Genomic DNA, 8536 nt, shown 5'->3' with positions numbered 1-8536 from the left:
CTGAAATCTTCTGGGTCATCTGATTCCTCCCCTAAAACCCAAAAGATGTATGACCCCTTTACTATTTGTGTTCCTTCCAACAATATGTCCAGGCTGAATATAGTGTTAAATATAGTGTTAAATGCGCTGGTAAGGGGACAAGTGGCCCTGAATATGTTGGAAGTCAAGCTCAAAACAGACATCAGAGTGGCAATCTGAGATCTGTATGTGAGTTCAGAGAGAAACGAGTCACTGTGAATAAAGAGCATGTAAATTGGACTTAGCAAACTGACCCTAACGTTGGCTCTTTAGCTCCCTCTGCTGGAAGCCCAGGGGTGCTCTGCCAATGAGGCGAGTTGAGGCACTCGCCTCAGGCGGCAGCACCCCCCTGGTTACCAGGGGCAGCAAAAATGCCGCTCCTGGTAACTAAGAGCCGTATTTCCGGTTCCGGTTTGCAACTGCGCGCTCTGCATTAGCGATGTGGACCCTACCCAGTGCCGGTCTGGAAAAGTGAGTACCGTGGGGAAGGGGGGGGGGCGGCAAAACAAAGCCCGCCTCAGGCGGCGAAATGCGCAGGATCGGCCCTTTGGAAGCCACAGGGTCCTGTCAGGTTAAAGAGCAGTGATCCCCAACCAGTGGCTTGCAATCAACATGATACTCACCAACGGTTTGGAAGTTGCTCTCGGTGGCCTCAGAATGGTATTTATCTTTGAATTCCAACCTTAGAGGCAAGTTTTGGTTGTATAAAAACCAGGTGTACTGCCAAACAGAGCCTCATGTAAGCTGCCAGTCCACATAGGGGCTACCAAATATCCAATCACAGCCCTTATTTGGCACCCCAGGGACTTTTTTCATGTTTTTGTTGCTCCCCAGCTCACGGGTAAAAAAAAAATAAAAATAAAGGTTGGGGACCTCTGGTGTAGAGAGTGATATTCTGAGACAATTGGCTTTAATTTTTTTTTTTTTTTAAATGACTTAGCTTTTTACTGCATTTTGCAGTTTCAGCAATCCAGTTGCTAGGGTCCAAATTACCCTAGCAACCATGCACTGATTTGGATAAGAGACTGGAATATAAATAGGAGAGGGACTGAATAAAAAAAGATGAGCAATAACAATACATTTGTAGTAGTGATGTGCAGGCCAGCCCGATACCCACGGGACCTGTAGGTTTACCTGCTGGTCAGTCGGGTTTGGGCCGACCTCGCACCCCTATTTGAGGGTCGTGCTGCTTTCCACTGCCGGCTTCCGACTTTCTTTTTTATAGACGTGTGCCTGCTTGCCCTGCCCCTTTTGTGACATCATCGGAGGGGCGGGTCTATAAATGGAAGCTGGAAGTCGGGCGGGCGCGGGTGGAGGGAGGACGTGTTCAGGTCGGGCACATCACTAATTTGTAGTCTTACAGAACATTTGTTTTTTTAGAACAAAGGCAAGAAAGAGTCAAAAGAAAGCAAATAATTAAAAGAAACTATAAAAAAAAGTAGTGAAAGCTAATTAAAAAGTGGCTTAGAATTAGCCATTCTGTAACATACTGAAAGTTAAAGGGATACTGTCATGGGAAATTTTTTTTTTTTTTCAAAACGCATCAGTTAATAGTGCTGCTCCAGCAGAATTCTGCACTGAAATCCATTTCTCAAAAGAGCAAACAGATTTTTTTTATATTCAATTTTGAAATCTGACATGGGGTTAGACATTTTGTCAATTTCCCAGCTGCCTCTGGTCATGTGACTTGTGCCTGCACTTTAGGAGAGAAATGCTTTCTGGCAGGCTGCTGTTTTTCCTTCTCAATGTAACTGAATGTGTCTCAGTGGGACATGGGTTTTTACTATTGAGTGTTGTTCTTAGATCTACCAGGCAGCTGTTATCTTGTGTTAGGGAGCTGTTATCTGGTTACCTTCCCATTGTTCTTTTGTTTGGCTGCTGGGGGGGGGAGGCAAGGGGGGTGATATCACTCTAACTTGCAGTACAGCAGTAAAGAGTGATTGAAGTTTATCAGAGCACAAGTCACATGACTTGGGGCAGCTGGGAAAATGACAATATGTCTAGCCTCATGTCAGATTTCAAAATTGAATATAAAAAAATCTGTTTGCCATTTTGAGAAATGGATTTCAGTGCAGAATTCTGCTGGAGCAGCACTATTAACGGATTCATTTTGAAAAAATGTTTTTTCCCCACGACAGTATCCCTTTAAAGTTTAAGGTTCCTGTCTGTGGCGTTTCAGTCTGGCAGCTCAGTAATTCAGGTGCAGATTCTGAACGGTTACAATTTTGCAACATTTAGTTGTTACATTTCTCAGCAGCATCTCTGGAGTATTAGCGACAATTGTATCAATTCTAAGGGCAAGGCCAGACGTGTCGTTTTTGAGGTGTTTTTAAAAATGAACAGCCAGGCGTAAATACACATAAACTGCACTACCACTGAAACCAATGGAAAACGCACTATGGCAATTCACACAGGGCGTTTGCAAGCTTAAATCCGCCACAGGATGGCAGTATTGGCGTTTTTTAGCAGAAACGCCAATATGTCAAGAAACTACCAAATTTCAATGCTGGGGAAAAATTTGGTTCAGCTTTAGAGCCTGAAAACTGTTGTATCCCTGTGTCTATATTTACACAACTTTTACACAGTAACAGGGGCAGATTACTTACATACCTCCCAACTGTCCTGTTTTTAGAGGGACAGTCCCTCTTTTGACAGCTCAACCCGCAGTCCCTTGTTTGTACTGGGCGTGGTCAAACAAAATTGCTGCACTGCGCACAGCAAATCTTTTGTCCCTCTTTTTATTTCCTAAATGTTGGGAGGTATGCTTTCTACACACATGCCCATAAGCACTAACGGGGTTTGTGTTTTCTTTAAAGATTTTGCCAGTTTTACACTGCTAATACCCTGCTTTTGGCAGAGCAGCTCAGGGCAGGGAGCCTATTTGGATGGAACAGTTTTCTCCCTGCTTGTCAGCTTTATAGCTAAAGGTGCAGACAAGGAGAGGGAACTGAGTAATGTTCAGAAGCTTATTGCCTGAATCAGATATTTATCCCAGTACCAGGGCGCTCTGCCAGAACCAAGGGATTAGGGATTTAAAAATGAAATATTGATGACTTATTTAGTAATTAAATTACTTATAAATTACTTCTAGCAAGGGTGTGACAAAGGTAAAAAAAAGAACCGTTGGACTGTTCCTCCCACAGTCACATGACCAATTTGACTTTGATATTGTGAAAGCTGCACCTTTGTCCTAATGAGCATTACCCTGTGTTGCAGGTGGATAAACCCGCCAACAATAAATGTTTGATCTTCCGGAAGAAGTGACCCCTGGCCTGCTGTGGCTCATAGTGCCAAAGTGAATACCATTCATGTTAGTGACTGTAAGGCCCAGAACTTATAAATCATTTATGTATGGAAACTGTGTGTGTAAGAGAGAAATGTATATGGAGGGATATACCTGATAGCAACTGGGTCTCATTTTTTGTGTTTTATGCATAAGAAACTGAAAGGGCAGTCTTTTAATGAATGCTATAACACTGAACTTTTGTAGAGCTTGTAAGGTGACTTAAAATGCTGTTGTACCGAAATGTAGTGTATGATGATGTAAATGTGAAAAAATTGGTCTAGGTAATGTTGGTGTGAAATGTTTAAGGGGTGTAGTTACAGGGTTGTCCACTAGGTGGCAGTAAGGTCCCATTGGTTATAGAAGAAGTTATATAATGGAGTTATGCAAGGTGTAATTTCTGTTCTAGCCACTAGAGGGAAATAGTGAGATAGGGTGGATTGTCATCCCGGTAAAAGAAGATTGTTTGTTACCTGAAGAGGCCCGGGAATTTTGGGTTCTGCCAGGGGAAGCTGCACCCCGGGAATTCCGCGCTATCTCTAAAGTCCAGCGGAAGATCAATGCAGAGGTGCATAAGCGGTGGGGATTCTTTATGCCGTACGCCCCAAGATGGGTGGAAGCCCAATTACAGGAGTGGGTTGATCTGGATATTTTACAGTATCTACAGCTGGATAGTAAAAGCTTACAACAACCCGATAGCGCTGCCAGACAACAAGCACAGGATCAAGTTAAGGGCTGTTGACCCGGTGGTGGATGGGTCGCACCGTGCTGCAGCATCAGGGCCGGAACTAGGGGTAGGCAGAGTAGGCACCTGCCTAGGGCGCAAAGCTGAGGGGGCGCCAGGCACGTACCTCCTCTGGCTCCTACCCCCTAGTCCGGTCCCCTCTCTCCTGTCTGGACTGTCTGCGTCTGTTCGCTCACGTCGATTGGCGCATGCGCACTGGTGTCAGTCCGTGCATGAGCGCCAGCAGTAATTTGCGCAAGCGCGCCAGCAGTGATTCGCGCTTGCACGCCAGCAGTGATTCGCGCATGTGCACCAGCGTCTGTGCGGGCCAGCGTCTATTTGCCCATGCGTGCCCCCCTTCGCGCAACAGCTGGCCAGGTTGCCTAGGGCGCATGCCCGCCCTGGCCCGGCTCTGTGCACCATCACGTGTGAAGTGTGTGCAAGAGAGCTCCGGAGCGTTGCCTGAGCACTGATGTGGTGGCTTTTGATGGAATCAAGGTAGTGAAGCCGCATGGGTGTTATCAGTAATCTTTTGCAGTTAATAATGTTGGATTCGGTTAATACTGGATGCCTATTTTAAGGCGGTGCAACTGTAAGTTTACCCTGTAAAGTGTTGTGACTTCTTTCAGCCAAGAGTTGAACTGTTTTGCACTATTGTCAAGGAAGGGACATACCCTCGTGATGCCGGGACTCCTATGTGTTCTCCGAGGAGGTTATCCAAGCAAAACACTGTTTATTAGAAGAAGTATTTTCTACGTTTCTTCATGGATGAAACGGTTGTTGTTCGGGACTTTTATTTCTATTCCGAGAAGTCATATGTTATTTATATACATATTTTTTCTAAAATTGCATTGGTGTTTTTCTTACACTAGATTCTGACCTTATGCAAAATAATAAGGCTCATGTTAATATACAAAAGTTTTAGCATTTAAATATTGTGTCTTGCCTTTTTCTTTGTATGTGTGTGATGTTTGCTTGGTTTGGGCGTTTCAGTAAAAGTACGCACGAGGACGTGCTTGACATAACTGGGCGCGAATGTAAGGTGACTGAAAATGCTGTTGTACCGAAATGTAGTGTATGATGATGTAAATGTGAAAAAATTGGTATATGTAATGTTGGTGTGAAAAATTGAAATGTTTAAGGGGTGTAATTACAGGGTTGTCCACTAGGTGGCAGTAAGGTCCCATTGGTTATAGAAGAAGTTATATAATGGAGTTATGCAAGGTGTAATTTCTGTTCTAGCCACTAGAGGGAAATAGTGAGATAGGGTGAAAAGTATAAAAGGGATGGTTTTATCCAGGGTGTGGTCAATTAGAGTTGGAAAGTTAGACAGGTAAATTGTAAATGGGGCACTAGGTGCCATAGCCAGTGAGGGCAAGTTAGAAAGGGTAGCTGCAGACTGCCTGGCCCGTAGGCGGTGCAAGAAAAGGCTGAGTTCACAAGCCTGATGTCTGTGGGGACTTTCTGAATACCTGCACATCTGTAAAACAACACTCTGATCTTATATTGGTAAGCTGATGTTTTTGAGAAAAAAGATCTTCAATAAAATCTTTACAGTTTTTTATACATTTGGTGTAGTGTGCCCTTTAATGCCCGGAGGGCCCCCTACAAGCTGACTCGATTAGTACAAATAATAGTATTCGACCTGTATCTGATGATTCAGTTCTAACAGCGGCTGATTTTCGGGTGCCTTCAAAGGCAATATCCAAGTCTTCTGCTGATTGCATTGAGGGTACATCTCCAGCTCTGTAATAGAGGGAAAACAGCTTAATGGGATTCATGCAGCAGTGAATTCTGATTTAGCAATACAGCTGCGCCCGTGAGCTCAGGGCCGGATTTACATAGTGGGCACCCTAGGCCCACTACCGTTCATTGCCCCTTTCCCCTCCAGGGGGACAGGAGCAATGGGGATTGGCGCAAGGGACATTTAAAAAATGATTGTATCTCCAGCGCATCCTCAGTGTTTTTGAACCAATATGGGTGTGGTTGGGCAGCATGCCACCCCCCTAAAATCCTGCTGCCCTAGGCCCGGGCCTAGGTGGCCTTTTCACAAATCCGGGCCTGCGTGAGCTCATGTCACATGTAGTGCCTCTCCTGTGACTTCTGCCACACTTCCCATTAACTCCAATATAAGTAAGTGCTGTTGTGCCTAAAAACACTCAGTAGACTGGTGAAAGGCATTTCTCCTCTGGCAAATAAAAACAAGGTTAATGCCACACTAGGCTATTTCTCCAGCTGCGTAGAAACACAGGCAGAGCAACAGCAGAATGTTATAGTTATACCGGAGCAGTGACCAGCTCCAGGTTGTATCTCCCACCCTTTCCAGCTTTAGTCAGGTGATCCCAGTGTTGGCCAATAAAAGGGCAGCCATGTTTTAACCTTGAAAGCAGCTAGTAAGTTGCGGGTAAAACTTAGTCCCTGTAATGAAGCAATAGAATTTTTAACGAATCAGAGGAAAGTTGAGCATAGGACTGGCACTGACATAGTAAATATATTGCAATATATGGACAAACAATCCCTGTTTTGTTTAAAGGGTAAGGCATTTTTTAGTAGCAGTATGCACAAAATGTCTCAATATCCTACGTGTTTATTTAGGGCTCTTACACACGGGCGGTTTTACCTGCGCTCCCCTGCGTTGCACTTTCTTCCAGGGAGCGCAGGAGTAGACGCACTCAATTTTTATGAAGGGGACTGTACTCACACAGACGCATGTTATCGCCAAACGCAGATGGGACGCAGCATGCACCTGCATTCGGCGCCTACATGCGTCTGTGTCAGTACAGCCCCCTTGACAATAATTGACTGCGTTTACTACTGCGCTCCCCTGTGGCTGAACGGAATAAAGAGCAACGCAAGGGAGCTGAGAAGTGCTCTCCTGATTCTTTAATTTGTTGCCGGATGTTGGGATAGCGGTGTACCCAAGTGAGGATTTGATGCATTTTTGACAAACTGAAAGGGCAGTGCGGAAAACGTCTTTTGCTTATTCTGCAAAACCGCCCGTGTGTAAGAGCCCTTAGTATATTGAAATGGGTTGGCTGCAGAGGACTTCCTGTATTTGTATCTAGTATTTGTCTAAGCAGCAGAATGTGACATTAGCCTAAGAACTCCAGATTTAAAAATACAAACCCTTTTTCCTAAATATTTTATCTCGTTTATTTATTTATTTTTTAAGAAATGTTATTGTTTTTAATTTATACAAAATTATTGCTCCCCCCCATGCTGGTCTTTACATCAGCAATATAGCAAACAGAATGTACAGAAATCTCAAGTCGCATATCATGGTTGAAATGATGGTTTAAAACAAAGAAAGTCATATAATATTCAGTATTTTATAGCTATGTTTAGTCCTGATACAGCACGCTGGAAAATACTTGGTATTTTGTAAATAATGATAATCTTTTTTTTGTTGGGGAAGCTTGCCACCCTGTGGTCAGTGTTAGTAAAGGCAAACAGTATGGAAGCAACTGTTACAAAACAGACAGGAAATGAACTCCTTGCAAAAAAAAATAAAATAATATATATATATATTCAGACTCTAGAACCACTCAAGGGCACTGAAGTTTTAATAAAGAATAAGAGAGAAAAGAAGGAAGAAAAGGTTTCTTTTCTCTCTTACACTTACATATTACTGACACTTGAACGGGATACATCGCCTGAAATCATCTTGCCTTTCTACAGCCAAGCTTTTCTTAAAGGAGAACTAAAACCTAAAAATGAATGTGCCTAAAAATGGCATATTGTATATAGTGAACTTATTGCACCAGCCTAAAGTTTGAGCTTGTCAATAGGAGCAATGATCCAGGACTTCACACTTGTCACAGGGGGTCACCATCTTGGAAAGTGTCTGTGACACTCACATGCTCAGTGGGCTCTGATTGGCTGTTGAGAAGCTAAGCTTAGGGGTCGTCACTAATTATCCAGCAGAAAATGAGCTTCCCCTGTAATATAAGCTGATGCTACAGGTTTGCTGATTATTTAATTCTGATGCTAATTGCACTGGTTTCTGTGCTGCCATGTAGTAATTATCTGTATTAATGACTAATCAGCCTTATATTGGGACATTTCTATTCTATGTGTACTGTATATTGTGAGTGGGTCCCTAAGCTCAGTAAGTGACAGCAGCACAGAGCATGTGCAGTGAATCAGCAGAAAAGAAGATGGGGAGCTACTGGGGCATCTTTGGAGACACAGATCTTTACTGCTAAAGGGCTGTGGTTGCCTTGGGCTGGTACAGAAGCACAACACATAGGGGCAGATTTATCAAAGGTTGAGGTGAATTTTCTAATGAAAAAAATTCAAATTTTGAGCTATTTATTGTGTAATTCGATGAGGGAATAGTCCAAATTCGATTCGAATTTGAAAACATATCAAAAAAATTTACTGTCTCTTTAAAAATTCGACTTCGACCATCTAATGTGGGACCTCCTAGAGGTGGGACCTCTTGGAGTCAATTGGTGGACTTTGAAAAATTAAAGTTTTTTTGAAACAATCGAATGCACTATTGAATAGCT

The sequence above is a fragment of the Xenopus laevis genome, chromosome 9_10S (genome assembly GCF_017654675.1).
Source record: "Xenopus laevis strain J_2021 chromosome 9_10S, Xenopus_laevis_v10.1, whole genome shotgun sequence".
NCBI classification, from domain to species: domain Eukaryota; kingdom Metazoa; phylum Chordata; class Amphibia; order Anura; family Pipidae; genus Xenopus; species Xenopus laevis.
Note: the sequence above shows the minus strand (reverse complement) of the source record.